General features: G+C 40.8%; 1 protein-coding gene across 5 annotated transcripts in view; it reads left to right on the top strand.

The window, feature by feature from the left end:
- Positions 1–7,667: 7,667 nt before the first annotated feature.
- Positions 7,668–17,386, top strand: part of FAM126A (family with sequence similarity 126 member A) — a 125,316-nt gene continuing 115,597 nt past the window's right edge. For 3 of the 5 annotated variants that reach the window (XR_005369539.1, XR_005369537.1, XM_038557084.1), the window contains exon 1: positions 7,670–7,889. The gene's annotated coding sequence lies outside the window, so the exon portion shown is untranslated. Of the gene's footprint in view, positions 7,890–17,386 lie in introns of all 5 variants that reach the window. The other 2 variants (XM_038557085.1, XM_038557083.1) reach the window with 2 other exon arrangements.

The following is a 17,386-nucleotide window of genomic DNA, read 5'->3' as shown; positions in this document are numbered from 1 at the left end:
TATTTTCTTTCCTACAGCTCTGCTGTCCTTCTTGGGGACATGATCAATTAACTTTTGCTAATTTTCTGATGACTGATATGACTTCTCTTCCTGGTGAAATTCAAATTTGAAAAAAAATTATTGGGATGCGTGGGTGGCTCAGCGGTTGATTGCCTGCCAGGCATGATCCTGGAGTCCTGGGATGGAGTCCCATGTTGAGCTTCCTGCATGGAGCTTTCCTCTCCTGCTGCCTATGTCTCTGCCTCTCTCTGTGTGTCTCTCATGAATAAATAAATAAAATCTTTAAAAAAAAATTCTTAAGGGTAACTTTAGGGGGGCTGCCTGGGTGGCTTAGTCATTAAGTGTCTGCCTTCAGCTCAGGTCATGATCTCGGGGTCATGGAATCGAGCCCTGAGTTGGGCTCCCTGCTCAGCAGGGAGTCTGCTTCTCCCTCTGCCTCTGTGTGCTCTTACTCTCTTTCTCAAATAAATAAAATCTTAAAAAAAAAACAATATTTATCCACAAAAAGACATACATTAAAAAAAGTGATTTTTAGGGATTAGTACAATGGTTCGGCCAGAGGGTTTTGTTTGTTTGTTTGTTCTTTGTTTGGAGACAACACCCTTTAAATAACATAGTATTGATAATTGGGCCTGAACATGTATTCCAAGCCTGTGTTGAGGACTTGCCTCGGGTGAGCAGAGAAGTCCAGACAAGGTTCTGGACTAGCATAGCAGGTATCAAGAAAGACCAGCCTGATGGCAGGCTGAGTCGATTCAACATGGTAGAAGAAACAGGTGCTGGGCTTGTCCTTACTGAACATCAGTGATGATGTTGAATTCGCTCACTGGATTTTTTTTTTTTTTGGCATAAATATCAGGGTGTGGTGATGATGACTAAGTAGATGAGAACAAAATTGAAAAATGGAAGTATTACTCATACACTGAACTCTCTAAACTCAAGAGTTACAGACCAAAGTAAATGCACTGGCCAGACTCTTTGGGTCTGTGCCTCTTTCTGCCATTCCTTTTCATCGCTGTCCTTGTAACTGGGCTTTCAGTTCCCAGGTTCATTTACCCTTCAACCAGTACTTGTGCTTGTTGAATTGCTTCAGGGGTACCTCTTGGCAAGGAAACCAACGAAACATGTGGCCCAATTGCTGTCTCTACTCTCTGGGTATGAGGTTAACACAGGAGAAACAATTGTGGAAATACACAGGTGATACACAATTAAGTGTTACACTGAATATAGCTGAAAGAGTTTGCATCTGATGAATACAGTGAGTGGTCAGAAAGGGGAGAAATTGTGTTTCCATTTGGCCTATGGGATCTGAAAATGATTCATAAACCAAACTGAGACTGGAGAGAAAACTGCCAAATTTCACGTTCTCCTTTAACTTTGTGTTTCTGAAGTTCCTCCGTGGGCCAAGCAATTTTACTATTGTGGGAGACCCACAGATGACAAAACACAGTTCCACTTCCTCTGGGGTGAGACAGTGGAGAGGAAGTGGGGAGTGTCACTGTTTCTCACAGATATCTATAGATTTTTTTTTCTGTGTTTTCTGTTCTCTGGGTCTCCATTTAGAAGAGAAAAATCTACATACAAGTCTGTGCTTTTATACTAAATACTAGTGAAGTCTTTTGCTTGTCAGCAGTAATAAGAGTTTCTCTGCAGAATTTATGACAGCACTTTAGAGAATTTTGAATAATGCATTGGCTACAAGTAAAGGGAAGAATGTTTACCTGAGGTTTACTTAGGTAGAATTAACAATAGGCAGTATACTGTCTGGTGTCTGTTCATTAAAAAAAATAATATGCACTTCCTTTTTTTTTTGGTCATAAAACTGTACCTGTTTTATTGTAGAACATTTGGTAAATTGAAAATATGTATGAAGAAGAAAATAAAATTCACCCATGATTTCTCCATGCTTCTATGTTGCTGATATATTCTCCTGACCTGAACATTTGAAGATTGTGATCGTGTCATATATGCAGTTTTTTAATCATCTTTTTCCCTTGTCATAAAATATTTTTTTCAATTGATAAAAGCTACATAACAAGACTCTCCCAAAAATAATTCTTCTAGAAGACATTGGTTAATAAAATGTCTTGGGAGATATATGTGGACATTTTTCAATTCCATATCACTTCAGTATAGCAGTTAGTCATTAGGTTTTCCACCCTGCCTGCCTCTATGGCTTTCTCATAAATAGGAGCTACATTGGCTCCACTAGTAAGAGATAAGAGAAAAAAGACTTTTTCCTTTCAAAATATTTGTTATAAAGACATTGCAATTTTAATTTTAATTTATGAATCTTTTTTTTAAGATGTGGAGGATGTTTTTTTTTTTTCCTGGGATGTTTTTTCTAGAAAACTTCGTAACCAACCTTGAGGATAAAGTTCTCTTTGTAAAATGCAATTGACCTGGCTTCTTTCACATGGTCCACAATTCTGGGAGTCTACTTTTTGGCTTATACAGGACTAAAAGGTACAATAATTTACTTAGAATATTTTAAGTGATGCTGATGGGAATCTTAAGGACTCTGGGAACAGCTGGGACCTCACAGATGTTGAACACAGATGGGAATTGGTTTGATTCAGTGCAGCTGTAGGAATGGGTTATCTCATCCCCTTGACAGCAGGACTTCATTGATCTCTGTCTTTATACAGTGACTCATTCTACTCTGTCTCTACTTCTACTGTCCCTTGTTACCAATTACTTCATCTTCTATGTCTCTTTTCTGCCTAATGGCTTCACTTTATTCATAACTTGCCTTTCTTAGGGCTTCTAGGGTGTCTTTCTAATAAAATTTCTGCTCCCACTATGTGATTTTCTCTTCACACTTCCAGTTCAAATTCTTGAAAGAGAATGGGTATAGACAGTCACCACCATCCCTGTTTGAGTGGAGTGTTCTTATCAGGTCACCTTTTAGGCCTGGCTGCCGCAGGTTCTATGGTTTTATGAAGGAGATTGTAAGGCACAGACCATGCCTCAACCTGCTGCCTTAGCTAGGGGTGCTGGCTGGAGTAGTTGTTTTAGAAGCATAATCTGTCACAGCAGACAGAATGACCTTAGGCACATTCTTCTTGTATTGAGTTAAAAAAAAATTTTTTAAAAATATACCACTAAAGTAACATATTTTTCATGTTTTTTTTTTTCAAGACAAAATTCTCCTGACCCTTTTGTTTAAAATAGTCATGTTACATGGAAACAGAGAATAGATTGGTGGTTGTCAAAGGTTAGAGGTTGGGGGAAATGGGGATATGTTGGTCAAAGGGTACAAACTTCCAACTGTAAGGTGAATAAGAACTGAGGCTATAATGTATAGCATGGTGACTATAGTTAATAATACTGTACTGTAGTCTTGAAAGTTGCTGAAAGAGTAGATCTCAGATGTTCTCACCACAAAAAAAAAAGAAAAAAAAAAAGGAAACCAGTGAGGTCAAAGATGTGTTAACTAACCTTATTGTGGTAACCATTTCACAATATATGTATATTAAATCATCATGTAGTACATCTTGAACTTAGACAACTTTATATGTCAATTATATAACAATAAAGATGGAAAAAAATAGTCATGTTACCTAGCTGTTTCCCAGCTGACTCTAATAGAAATATATTTGAGCTAAATCTTTCTTAAAGTTCCTTAAATTTAATATTATGGGGGAAATGTTCATGCTTTATAATGTTCAACTGGCATTTTATTCTTTTTATTACTTTTTAAAGGTTTATTTATTTATTTGACAGAGAAAGAGAGTGCGCGCACAAGCAGGGGAAGTGGCAGGCAGGAGAGGGAAAAGCAGGCTCTTCGCCAAGTAGGAAGCCTAATGTGGGGCTCAATCCCAAGACCCTGGGATAATGATCTGAGCCGAAGGCAGACACTTAACCAACTGAACCACCCAGGTGCCCCTTACCTGGCATTTTAATAAGCTTATTTGCAAGAGGTAAATACATTTTAATAGTTAATAGAGAATTGTGTCTACAGATATTAGAGATTAGCAAAGATGGGTAGGGAAGGTCTGGAATATTTTTCAGGGAAGCGGGTTAAAAACATTTCCCTTTTGAAACAGAATGTTCTCAGGCATTTTCCTGGCACTTTGCTGCTAAAATATAAATGGTTATGTGTAATAGTTAACTGCAGACTGTTATTGTTGGGAATTATTTTTATATGTACAAATTGTGATGCAGAGTGGATTACAAACATAAATTTGTGTTTTGGTTTTATTCTGACTTAGAAGGAAGACTTAAATTGTCTTCTATATTATCTCACCACGGTGATAAAACAGGAAGTGAAGTCAAGCAAAAAACTGCTTCCTGTCTTTTTGCAGAAAGGAAACAAATATGTAAAGATACATACATAGGCAGCCTTCTGTCTCTCTCTCTCTAGTCAGCCCATTTTATGCACAGTCCTGATTTAGCATTAGTAAAATATTTTGATGTCATTCTCCTGTTCTTAACTCTGGCTTTATATTAGAATCACTTGGAAAGCTTTTAAAATAAACCCTATTTCTAGGCCCCTCCCTCCAGTTTTCTGATTTATTTGGTGTGGGTGTGGTTCAGGCATTTTTTTTGAAAGGCATCCTAAGGAAAATTCTAAGGAGCAGACAGGAAGCCACTAGGCAAGAAGACAGACTCTGAACATTTGCATTTGCCTTCAAGGCAAATTTCCAACTCCTCCCCCACCCCCCACCCCACTTAGCTTGCCAGGCACGGGCCCTGGGTACGTTGCTTGTGCTTTCTTCCCCTCTTCTATTCCTTTTTCAGGCATTCCAAAAGTTTCCTCCTCACACATTTTTTTTTTTTTTCTGATTCAAATTCCTAACCGTTTTTTGAGATCCAGCACGGTTTTTACCTCTTCTATGAAGCCTTCCCCGATCAATGAGAGGTCTTGCTTCTCTTCTGAACTCGTAACAGCAGTGATTGCCTTGAAAATCATCTCAGCAATGCATCAGTCATGCACTGCTTTGTGTCATCTCTTCTGTTGTGTTAAATAGATTAATCCCACTTTTTTTCTGTGTTACTCAGCTACTTACACTGTAAGCTTCTAGCATTACTTTGTATCTTTGACAAGCTGAAGGCCTTGCACAGTGTATAGGAAGTCAGAGATACCTCTGCCTCCCTTCCATCCTCGCTTCCACAGGTGTGGTTCAGGTCTTGATTTCTCCTGGAGCCTTGCCTGGTCCTACTATGCCTTTTTGATTCCAGACTCATTGGCTCTTTAAATCAGGCCAACGCCTCAGTGGCTCACATGGCCAATGGCCAGTAAAACTAATTGTATGCTTTTACTCTGCTCATTCTTGCTCTCTTCCTGTTTTATATACTCTAGGTGACCCTTCAGCTTCCTTTTCCCCCTCTGTTCCCTCACTCTTCTACTCCCTATTCCGCCAGGACTTGATGGAAAAATTCAGTTTCTCAGGTTTTGACCTCTTGTATTCTTTAAGATGTCAGAGTATAACATACTTTCTGGATCTTCCTGTCCCTATTCCTTTGGGCAAACACTTTCCCTGGTCGGGCTCTGGCCCAATTGACCTGAATTATTTTTCCAGCACCTTGCTCTGATCTGTCAAGATTCCCCTTCAAGAGAACAGACATTCTATACCTTGTCTTCAGGATTCTCACCCTTTGGGAGAAACCTGATTGAGTTGTCCACATGATTGAAAGTTCTTGTTGGTCCCTCATTGCCTGCAGAATAAGTGTAAACCTGAGATGTCCAATACGGAAGTGATTAAAACCCAGATAAACAAGTCAGTTCCTTTTAAAAAAAAATATTTTATTTATTTATTTATTCATGAGAGACACAGAGAGAGAAAGGCAGAGACACAGGCAGAGGGAGAAGCAGGCTCCATGCAGAGAGCCTGACATGGGACTTGATCCCAGGTCTCCAGGATCTGGCCCTGGGCTGAAGGCGGCACTAAACGACTGCATCACCCGGGCTGCCCAACAAGTCAGTTCCTGATGTCAGAACAATCTGGCTGTGACATCTGTCATCCTAATGATTGCCAGGATTGATTTGGTTGATCTGTCTGGCTGGGTGGGTGTCTCCTTCCTCCCTCACCATTCCATGTGTTCCCCTCCCAAAGCTGAACGTAGGTCGAAGAGGACAACTTGCCGTGATAGAGGAAGATCCTTCTTCCAATAGCTGTGCTCTCCTGCTAGAACCTACAAACAAGCTCTCAAGATCCATTTGTAGGAGAAGGTAGGGTAGTTAAGCTTCTAAGACTCCAGACACGTTCAAATGAGGCGCTGTAGGTGGCAGTCTGCCTTTCTTAAAAAAGAGTTCCTTAGCTATGTCATATTATGTAACTAGTGGCTATTATATTGGACAATACAAATACGGGATGTTTCTATCATTGCAGAAAGCTCTGTTGAACAGTGCTCTTCTAAATACCTTAGTGTAGCTCATGTGGCCTTTTACAATTTCATCTCAACCTTTTGCTCTACTTTAATTTTTGGCTGCTACTCACCTTCAGTCCCACCTACTTTCTCAATGTTCCCCGATCACTCAGTGTGCTTTTACAACTCCATACCTTTGAATATGATGTTTCTTTTTACTGAAATGCCCTTTGACTTTCTTCTCTGGCAAACTCCTATTTACCTTTTAATATCCAACTCAAACATTACCTTCCTTGTGAAAATCTTTGCCTTCCTAAACACAATAATTTCTTCCTCTGGGTTTCCCTTGCTCACTGAACCTAGCGCTATTGCCCTCTCACTGTATTTTGTTATTCACCCATCAATTTGGCTATCCTCTTGGAAAGGAGATGCTGACTGCCCTGATGGTTACCTGAGATTGTTTGCTTGGTGCCTGTTTGATATCAAGTATTTTCTTATTTATGTGCTTGTTATTCATGTGTTTGGGATGTTTAAAAAAATTATTTGGTACTTTAGAAGTCCTTCCCCTTTCTGGTGTAAACCTGGGACGACTTCCTGCCTTCCAGATTGATGTCCATTTCTCTTCTAATTAATCCTGACTGCACTTGAAAGGGATGTGGTAGGAGGAATTGACAAAAGTCAAAAACAGAGGGACTATGTATGTAGGAGCTGGTTCAGATATGCTCACCTTCTTGTAGCCACAAAAAATATTCAGTATGTGTTTGGAAGAAGAAGAGTAGGGAGAAAATGCGGAGAAAATAAAAACAGCCCATGGAAAGAAAGCTGGGGGACTGTGTTTGACCTTTTCTAGACCAAGGCCAAAAGCAATGTATAATAAGGTGGGAAGAGTTTTTAATGACCATTTTGGAAAAATGTACATTTCCCCCCCCTCCTGGTATTTGATAAGATTCTAATAAATTTTTGCGACTCGAATTACTGGAGAAGTAAATCCTCCTGCCCAAGAAATTAAAGTATCAGTTGGTTCATCTTCCGTGATTGTGGTTAAGGCTTACACCCTTCTGAGGGAGCGGTAAATCCTACGGGCCCCGGGCCCCGGGTCTGAGAGACGCTAGCCGAGGACTCTCCCTGGCCCTGATGCAAATCCTACGGTCAATCACTTTTCCTTTGGCGCCCGACCACGCCCCGTGACCGGGCCACGCCCACCGAAGCCGCCCTCCCGCCCACCTCATGGCTCCGCCCCAGGCGTAGCAGAGGGAGATTCCTATTGGTGAAGAAGTTGCTCGGGTCCCGCCCCGGAGCACGGCGATAGGCCGCACCGGAGTGGGGCGGTGGTGGTTGGCTGCCCGGGGACGGGTCCCTAGCGGTGCCTGTCAGAGCGGCTGGCGGCAGCGGCGGCTCTCGGGGCTGGGTTGTCAGTCAGTGAGCGGAGGGGGAAGATGGCTCGCCGGGACGCGTTCTGTTAGCAGGAAGGGGGGCAGGTGGTGCTGCTACTCGGGAGGAAGCAGAGCAGCCGCGGTCGCTGTCGCCGCGAGGCACACTAGTCGAGGTTCTGAGGTGGAGCTCGGGGAGCCGCTCTGGTGAGTCGGGCCGCGCTGTACCCACGCGGGGGCCCCGGGGCGGCCGGCGACCGGTAACTTTTTTTGTCAGGGAGGAGCCGGGGCGAGGCGGCGGCGGCGGCGGCGGCGGCGGCGGCGGCGGGGAGGGGACCGAGACCTGGTCCCCGGGGCGGCGCCTTCGTTGGGGGTAACGGTTCCCTCACGAGGCGCCGCGGGTGGGCGCGAGAAGGCGCCGGGCGCTGGGGAGCGTCTGAGGGGCCGGAGCGGCCGGGCGGGGTGAGTGGGCTGCGGCCGGCGGCTGCTCGCCCCGAAGTTGGGCGCAGCCCGTGTACCGCCGGGGCGGCGGCAGCTTTGTGCTCGTGGACCCGGGTCTTTTCTCTTGCCCCAGCGAGGAGCAGCCCAGACTCCGGGCGCGCCCGGGGTGCAGCCGCCTCGGCCGGACCCGCCGCCGCTCTGAGGGGGCCCCGCGCCCCGCGCCCCTCCCCCCCGCCCCATCCCGCCGCAGCTGATGCTCTGGCCTGGCCTCTCCCACTTCGGGGAGGGCTCGCCGCTTTCCGTCTAGTGGCCAAAATGGTCACCGTCGCCCACCCCCGCTCTTGGAAAGCAGCGCTAGCCCGGTGTCCCTCGCAGGGCGCCGAGGTCGAGAAAGCAGCCAGCATGCCTTCCTCGGCCATTGCCCTGGAGAGCCCCCCCTTCTTGAGCACTTGCTCCCCCTCCCCGCCCCCCGCCTCTAGGAGTTATGCCTCTTCCGAGGCTGATGTTCAGCCTCCTCGAGAATCCGTCGGGGTTTTGTCTGAAAATGGTTGCGATCGAAAGACCCCCCCCCCCCCACCCCCCAAGTTTGCACGCTTCAGCAGAACCGCGTATCCGCCCTTCCGCGTGCGCGACTGTGCGGTGCAGCCCTAAGTTGAGGCATCCCTGAAAGGTCTGGGTTTTGCCCTTAGTGGTCTCGTACAGCCCGGGAGAGGGGCTCCGGGACACCACGCTGTTCCACGCCCGGCTGGCAGAGTCTCCGCTCTTCAGGTAGGGGCAGTTTGTTCCACCCGCAGCTCCGAATTTCCGAGACCGTGCGACAGGCGGCAGGACCAAGCCGTCCTTTTGCAAATTCTAGGTCCTTTGGGTCGCACAGTAGTTTTTTGGAGCCGATATGCCGCCTCTTGGGTTCGTGTGGCATTTGACAGTTTAAGATTTTTCCGCTTTTAAAATCTTATCTGCATAAAGTCCTAAGGATCAGTGTAACCTTGAGCCAATGTGATAGACCCAGTAGGATTGTTCTCCATAAGGACGTTCTCCTAACACCCCCAGATTAGACCTCCCTCCAATTTCTAAACCTCCTGTCTTAGCGTTAATACGCTTCAAGGTTTCCAAGATGAATATTGGTGCCAAACACCATTTTTCCTTTCTTTCTTTCTTTCTTTCTTTCTTTCTTTCTTTCTTTCTTTCTTTCTTTCTTTCTTTCTTTCTTTCTTTCTTTCTTTCTTTCTTTCTTTCTTTCTTTCTTTCTTTCTTTCTTTCTTTCTTTCTTCTTTCTAAGTGTAGGGAAAGGCAAGAAAGAAAAAGAATATTAGGATCTGCTTGGCCAGTAGTAGCTTGCTTGCTTTATTTATTTATTTATTTATTTATTTATTTATTTATTTATTTATTTATTTAAAGTATGCTCTACTTATTTTTTTAAAGATTTATTTATTTATTCATGAGAGACACACACACAGAGGGGGAGAGAGAGAGAGAGAGAGAGAGAGGCAGAGACACAGGCAGAGGGAGAAGCAGGCTCCATGCAGGGAGCCGACGTGGGACTTGATCCCGGGGCTCCAGGATCACGCCCCAAGCCGAAGGTGGCGCTAAACCGCTGAGCCACCCAGGCTGCCCCAGTAGTAGCTTTAGTTATTTATTTATTTATTTTAAGAGATTACTTATTTTATTCATGAGAGACACAGAATGAGAGAGGCAGAGACATAGGCAGAGGGAGAAACGCTCCATGCAGGTAGCCCGACGTGGGACTCGATCCTGGGACTCCAGGATCACACCCTGGGCCAAAGGCAGGCACTCAACCCCTGAGCCACCCAGGCATCCCCCAGTAGTAGCTTTAAAGTCAGTTATTCAAATAACTCATTTAAAGAAAGTGGCTCAGGGGAAAACCATCACATATTTAGATTTAAAAATTCTGAATTTGGCTTATTTTATTCTTTTTTTTTTAATTTACTACAATTATTATACCATAGAGGGATTATAAAACCTCTTAGTTATCAACATGAACAGTACTTAGATATAGACATCCAGATAAGGTGTCGGTTAGGTCAGTATGTTATTCCTGCGATGCATTCTTTTTTGTGTTTTTATTTTATGAAATCTGATTCCTGGTTGCATTTCTTAGACTGGTGTTGTTTTGACAGAGTTTAAACATATCTTATAGTCAGCTGTTTTATTCAGGATCCTGTTGCATGCTATTTATTTTGTAGACATTTATAATGTTTTAAATGAACATTTAAAAACTTTGAAAAATGCTAATATCAGGACCATTTGGGGGGGTATCAAGTTTACACTTTGTAAATAATTGAAATTATATCAAATAAATTTTATTTTGCACTGCCCTATTCAGCCTGGCTGAATAGGTTCTAGGGCAGAAATGAATGTCATAACTCTTGTCATCAAGGAACTTACTCTGATGTACAAGACAGATAAGTAAAAATTATAATATCATCTGATACATGTGAATAGAGATATGCCTAGTGTAGTAAGGGAGAGTAGGAGATGGTAACTCAGTTTGGATGTAGGTAGAGTGAGGAGCACACAGTACGGTTTTGAAATATATAATTTAGCCCAGTGCAGGAGGTCAGTAACTTTCCAAGAGGAAAATATAATACGTGAGAAGGCAAGGAGGCATGAGAAACTATGGCAGTTTAGAGAAGTCATTGTCAGTTTCATGTCCAAAGTCAATAGCATTGACATTAATGTGACTTAAATGCAGGGGTTGGTAAGGAAAGGTGGAAGATGAGAATAATGGTAGTGCTTCAGACCAGGGCATGGTGTCTTGGCTATGGGTATTGCATTGAAGGTGATGAGTAAGAAGCCATTTAATGAATTTTTGTTTTAGACCCTCACCCTGGCAGAGTGAGGTAGAACCTGATCGGTCTTGTCACGTTTGGAAAGAAAGAAGGAGGAATTGGGACCCTGAGGATTTGAATTGGTTCTGAAATTGGAAGTGAGGGAAAATGGAAGGAAGATGATAAATTCTATTTTGGGTTTTTTGAAATTGAGGAAGCTGTGGAGCATTCAGGTGGAGACGTCATTAGATGTTTGGATCCATGGATGTGGAATTTATAAAAGAAATTGGGATTATAGGGCAGATTGGGGATTGAATTGAAGCTGTATTGATTTGGTTATATTGAAATGATTCAGGGAAAGCTTTTAATATCATCAAAGCAGCGGCGAGATAAAAAGCAGACTGATAAAAAGCAGAAGTGGCTAGAAGAGTAATGTGAAATAGAAGAGTAGTAGTTAGAAGGAACATTAGGAAAGATGCTAAAGATGGAGAGAATTTCAACTAGAGGTAGAATGGGTCAACAATTTTGAATGCTGTGAAGAGGTGGCAAGTAAGGAGAGGACTCCAGGGACCAGTGAATTGGTCAGGATTCCATAGGTGACTTTAACAAGTACAGTTTTAACTAAGTAGTTCACAGTAGTTCAGTGGTTCAGAAGCCAGTCTTTGGAAGATTGAGAAAGAGTGGATGGTGATAAAGTAGACCTGCTTGAGTGAGGCATTTCAAGGAAACTGAAGAAGGGAGAGAATGATAGCTATAGAGCAGTGGTTCTCATTCTTAGCTGCACATTTACAGTCATCTAGGGAGCTTTTAAGAATGTTGATTTCCAGGGGAAAGCTCATCCTAACTTGGGGTTGAAGTGTAACCCAGGCATTAGTATTTATTTCAACAGCTTTGTTGTAATATAATTGGCGTGTAATAAACTACACATACTTAAAGCGTGCAATTTAATGTTTGATATAAGTTTTCATTTATGAAACTATAACCACAATCAAAATAACGAACAGTATCAATCACCTGCAAAAGTTTCCTGTGTCCCTTTGTAATTTCTCCATCTCATCCTCAGGAAACTGCTGATCTGTTTTTTTGTCACTATAGATTAGTTGCACAGGTATATTAAAGTTCCCTGGGTAATTCCAACATGCTGGCAAGGTTGAAAACCACTGAAGAGGGATATAGGTTGAAGGAATGTTATGTTTGTTTCTTTACATGAATAAAGAAAGTGAGAAGTAAGAGACTTAGGAAAAATGAGGTATTTACCAGAACTGAGTTTCTCAGGAGATGGATGAAATTCAGAGCTTTGACAAATAACAAAGGAAGACAATTTGGAAGCAACAAAGAATATGATGTTAAAGATAGCGCATTTCTTTGTTGTCAGCATCTAAGTTATCATGTAGTATCAAGATTGATTTTTTGAAGTACTCAAAAGAAATTAGAGAGCATCTTAGTATTGTGGAAATGGATGCTATTCTGGAAGACTCCTTAAATGGAGGCTGGGACCTCTGGCACCACCATGTAATGCTTTGTCATTTTTTGGATGGGAGCAGATGGAAATAACAGTTTGACTATTGCTTGTTGTTGAGACCCAAGTACTGCCAGAGTTTTTTTGGTCCTTTTGGAGTTAGGCTGCATATCTGCTCTGAGGAAAGAGAATATTTAACATTTGAAAATAATCTTTTTGCACAGAAGAAATCCTATTTGTTTGCCCTTTGGATATATGCCCTTTAAATACATTGTAGGATTAAATCATTCCTCTGTCTCCCAAATGGGACTAAGAAGAGTTGTGATTAGAAGTTGTCAAAGGACCCATACTTTCTATCCTGAGAAAGGTATAGTGTCCTACACTTCAGCTTTCATTTACCTTCCACGTGAAAGTAAGTAGATGAGAGGGGGGGGAGGGGAGGGGGAGGGAGGGGAGGTTTCTTTTCTTTCTTTTCTTTCTTTTCGTTTCTTTTCTTTTCTTTTCTTTTCTTTTCTTTTTCTTTTCCTTTTCTTTTTCTTTTCTTTTCTTTTCATTTTCTTTTTCTTTTCTTTTCTTTTCTTTTCTTTTCTTTTCTATTCCCTTTCCCTTCCCTTCTCTCTCTTCTCTCTTTCGTTTCTTTTCTTTTTTTTTTCTTTTCTCTTTCTTATCTTTCTTTCTTTTTCTGTCTTTCTTTCTTTTCTTTTCTTCCCTTCCCTTCCCTTCTCTTCTCTTCTCTCTTTTCTTTTCTTTTCTTTTCTTTCTTTTCTTTTCTTTTCTTTTCTTTTCTTTCTTCTTTTTAATGTCTGGCTCAGGATTTGGATGTATTTAAAAGTTGAGCTCTACTGGTTCTGATGTTCAGGGCTTATTCCTCACACTTGATTTTTAACTTTGTCAGGGAGCTGAAAGCAGAATGGCTACTTTTTTTTTTTTTTAAGATTTTATTTATTTGAGAGAGAGAGAGAGAGAGCGAGCGAGCGAGCATGGATCCACAAGTAGGGGGAGTGGCAGAAGAAGAAGGAAAAGCAAGCTCACAATGGGGCTAGGTTCCAGGACCTTGGGATTATAACCTGAGCAGAAGGCAGGTGCTTAGCCAACTGAGCCACCCAGGCACCCCCAGAATGGTTAATTCTCAATAATATTGGACATTGTATTTGATCACAAAGAAAGGTGGAGTGAAAACTTTTGTCTGATTTCTAAAGTTCTGAAAATTTCTTTCATTGGGATTAGAATATCAAAGTATGATCTTAGACAGTAGGCATCCTTAATTTTGGTGTAGTCTAAAAGAGTGGGAAGATCAATGCTAGTATGATTTTAGATACTATTGTTACTATAGAGACAGCAATTTTGTAAACATTCTCTATTTTCTTAATTACTGATGTAAGATAAAATAACGGAAATTTGGAAAATTTAGGAATGCATAAATGATAAATAACACTTCTAATGCCTCTACCCAGGGATAATTACTAACACTTCGGTGAATATCTTTACGGGTTGTTTATAATGAATATTTACTTTTTTTTTTAGCAAAAAGAAACCATACTGTATGTACTGTTTTTGTTTTTTGTACATGTTGCTTTGTTACTAGCTTATTTTCTACTTTTAAATACGTAAATGCCTATCTGAGTCAATAAAATATTCTTTTATGGAAAAGCATTTTAAATCTATGATTAATATTTCAGTATATGGATTTACTATCATTTATTTCAGGTGTTGAAAATTTAAGCTCTTTCCAATAATTTTGAATGAATACTGTAGCATTTTGCTTCTTTTTTTTTTTTTTTTAAAGATTTTATTTATTTATTCATGAGAGACACACACAGAGAGAGAGGCAGAGACACAGGCAGAGGGAGAAGCAGGCTCCATCCAGGGAGCCCGACGTGGGACTCAATCCTGGGTCTCCAGGGTTAGGCCCTGGACTGAAGGCGGCGCTAAACCACTGAGCCACCTGGGCTGCCCAGAAACTGCCATTGTGACATGAAAAATTGTATCTTCTATATTTTTAAATTTCATTGATTATTAATGACATTAAATATTTTTATTTCTTTTGTGAATCATTAGTGTCTTTTGTGTATTATGATATTGGAGATTCAAAAAACTGAGTTATGAGAATTATTTCTTTTTTTATGAGAATTATTTCTATGTAAAACTATTAGATCTTTGCCAAGTTAAATTGCAGGTAATTTCTCCAGTTTGTCATTTACATCCTAAATTTTGTTTTTGGTGTGGGTTTTTCTTTTAAGTAGATTTTTTAACATTTTTGGTGTAATTAAATATATCAAATTTTTCTTTTATGTATCTGCCTGCTTAGAAAGGCCTTCCTACATTCCCAAATTACGTAACTATTTACCTCTGTTTTTTTGTATTACTTTCATAGTTTTTAAAAACATGTACAGCTTTAGTATACTTGGAGTGTGTTTGGTGTAGCGAGGTAAGTCAATTATAACACTAGTGAGCAATTCTCTTTTACCAGAGGTTTTTTTTTTTTTTAAGTATGTATGTATGTATGTATGTATTTATTTATTTATTTATTTGACAGAGAGAGACCGCACAAGCAGGCAGAGTGACAGGCAAAGAGAGAGGGAGAAGCTGGCTCTGAGCAGGGAACCCTTATGTGGGGCTCCATCCCAAGACCTGGGGATCGCCACCAGCACCAAAGGCAGACGCTCAACCATTTGAGCCACCCAGGCACCCCTTTTCCCAGAGGTTTTATATGTCATCTCTATTATATACTAAATCATGGTTTATACATATATACATATGATTTTTTTATAGGCTTTCTATTCTGCTTCATGGGACTGTTTATTTTTTGCTCCAGTAATTACAGTTTATTGTAACTTCTTAATGTATCTTACTATATGATTGTGTGAATTCCTATTATCTTTCTCAAAACATTTTTAGCATGTCTCATATATTTCTTTTTTCTGATTACCTTTAATTCAATTTATTAACCTCTCAAAAAAACCCCAATAGAATTTCAAAGTAATTTTTTTGAGATAGCTGTTATATCTTTACAATATTTTCATAATTTATTCAAGTCATTTTTAAAAAAAATATTTAAAAATTTTTTTAAAAAAATTATTTATGATAGTCACACAGAGAGAGAGAGAGAGAGGCAGAGACACAGGCAGAGGGAGAAGCAGGCTCCATGCACCGGGAGCCCGACGTGGGATTCGATCCCGGGTCTCCAGGATCGCGCCCTGGGCCAAAGGCAGGCGCCAAACCGCTGCGCCACCCAGGGATCCCTTAAAAATTTTTTTATTCAGTGAACTCAGCCCCCAATGAGACTGAGTTCTACTGACTGACTGAGCCAGCCAGGCACCCCCAAGTCATTTTTAAATGACTCAGTGTTTTATAGTTTTCTTCATGTGGTTCTACCTATTTTTAAAGTAAATTTTTGGTATCAAAACTTGCTATTGTGAATGGAATCTTTTTTTCATTGTATTTTAAGAAGATTGTATTTTCCCAAAGGCACTCAAAAAAAGTTGGTGATTTAGGTAAACTGTTTTCTAACCGGTCATTTCATGAACTTTTTAATTATTATAGTTTTTTTTAAGATTGTTTAAATTTATTTATTTGAGAGAGAGAGCAAGCATGTGCCAGCATGGGGATGAGAGGCAGAGGGAGAGGAAGAGAATCTCAAGTAGACTCTTTGCTAAGCTGGGAGCCAGGCTGGGGCTCAGTCTGACAACCCTGAGTTCATGACCTGAGCTGAAGTCAAGAGTCCAATGCTCAACGGACTAAACCACCCAGGTGCCCCTTAATTCTTAGGTTTTATTGCATTTTGTAGTAGGACAGTTAATAGCATTTATAAATGATGATAATTTTGTCTTCTTGTCAATAATTATTTCATTTTTTCATTAAACATATAGAGTAATATTAAGTTGTATTAGTGAATAATGAAGCATCTTTGATTCATTTCTCATTTGAGTGAGAATACCTTCAGGGTTTCACAGTTGTGTATTCTGACAACTTTTTTTTTATGTTAAGGAAATAGTCTTCCTTTATTCCTTTTTGGAATTGAGATTTAATTGGAAAAAGATATTAAATTTGATCACATAGCGTCGTGATGTACATTGAAATGATCATATAGTTTTTCTTCTTTTATCTGTTGGTTGATGAATTATGTTAGAGGACTTCCTAGTAGATTTCACCAAACAATTGCTGTCTTTGGGGTAAAGGCAACTTGATAATAGCATACCTTGTAAAGTAGTGCTAGATTTGATTGCTTTGTAACATTGTCTTTAGTATTCCTCTTATATTCTCTCTTTCAGGTGTCGGTTTGTGAATATACTAGCTTTGCAAAATAAAAGGGAGTGCCATCTGGGTGACTCAGTGGGTTAAGTGTCTGACTCCTGATTTCAGCTCAAGTCAGGATCTCAGGGTCATGAGATTGAGCCCCATGTTGGGCTCCCCACTCAGCAGAGAGTCTGCTGGAGATTCTTTCCCTCTCCCTCTACCCCCTCCCTCCATGCATGCTCTCTCTCTTTCAAATATATAAATAATCTTTAAAAAGAGAGAAGCTTTCCATCTTTGGAAATTAATTAATTGCTCTAGCAATTAATATTGTCCTTAAGATCTGGAATAGTTTAGCTATAAAGATGTCTAGGCTTTTGGATTGAATACAATTTATTGAGATTTTCGTATGTGCTGCTTTCCAAGTACTTTGCATAATTAATTTCATTTATAATTATTTATATTTCATTCATAATTAATTTCATCTGTGTACAACTTTATGCCATGTAAGTATTATTATCCTTACTCTACAGATAAACTGAGACTCAAAGAGGTTAAAATACTTGTTCAAGATCACCAACTAGAGGCACCTGGGTGGCTCCATGGTTGAGCAACTGCCTTTGGCTCAGGTCGTGATCCCTGGGTCCTGGGATTGAGTCCTGCATTGGGCTCCCTGCCAGGATCCTGCTTCTCCCTTTGCCTATGTCTCTGCCTCTCGTTCTGGGTCTCTCATGAATAAATAAATAAAATCTTAAAAAAAAAAATCAACAACTAGTTAGTGG

This window comes from Canis lupus, chromosome 14 (genome assembly GCF_011100685.1).
Source record: "Canis lupus familiaris isolate Mischka breed German Shepherd chromosome 14, alternate assembly UU_Cfam_GSD_1.0, whole genome shotgun sequence".
NCBI classification, from domain to species: Eukaryota; Metazoa; Chordata; class Mammalia; order Carnivora; family Canidae; genus Canis; species Canis lupus.
Note: the sequence above shows the minus strand (reverse complement) of the source record. Positions and strands in the feature narration are given on the sequence as shown.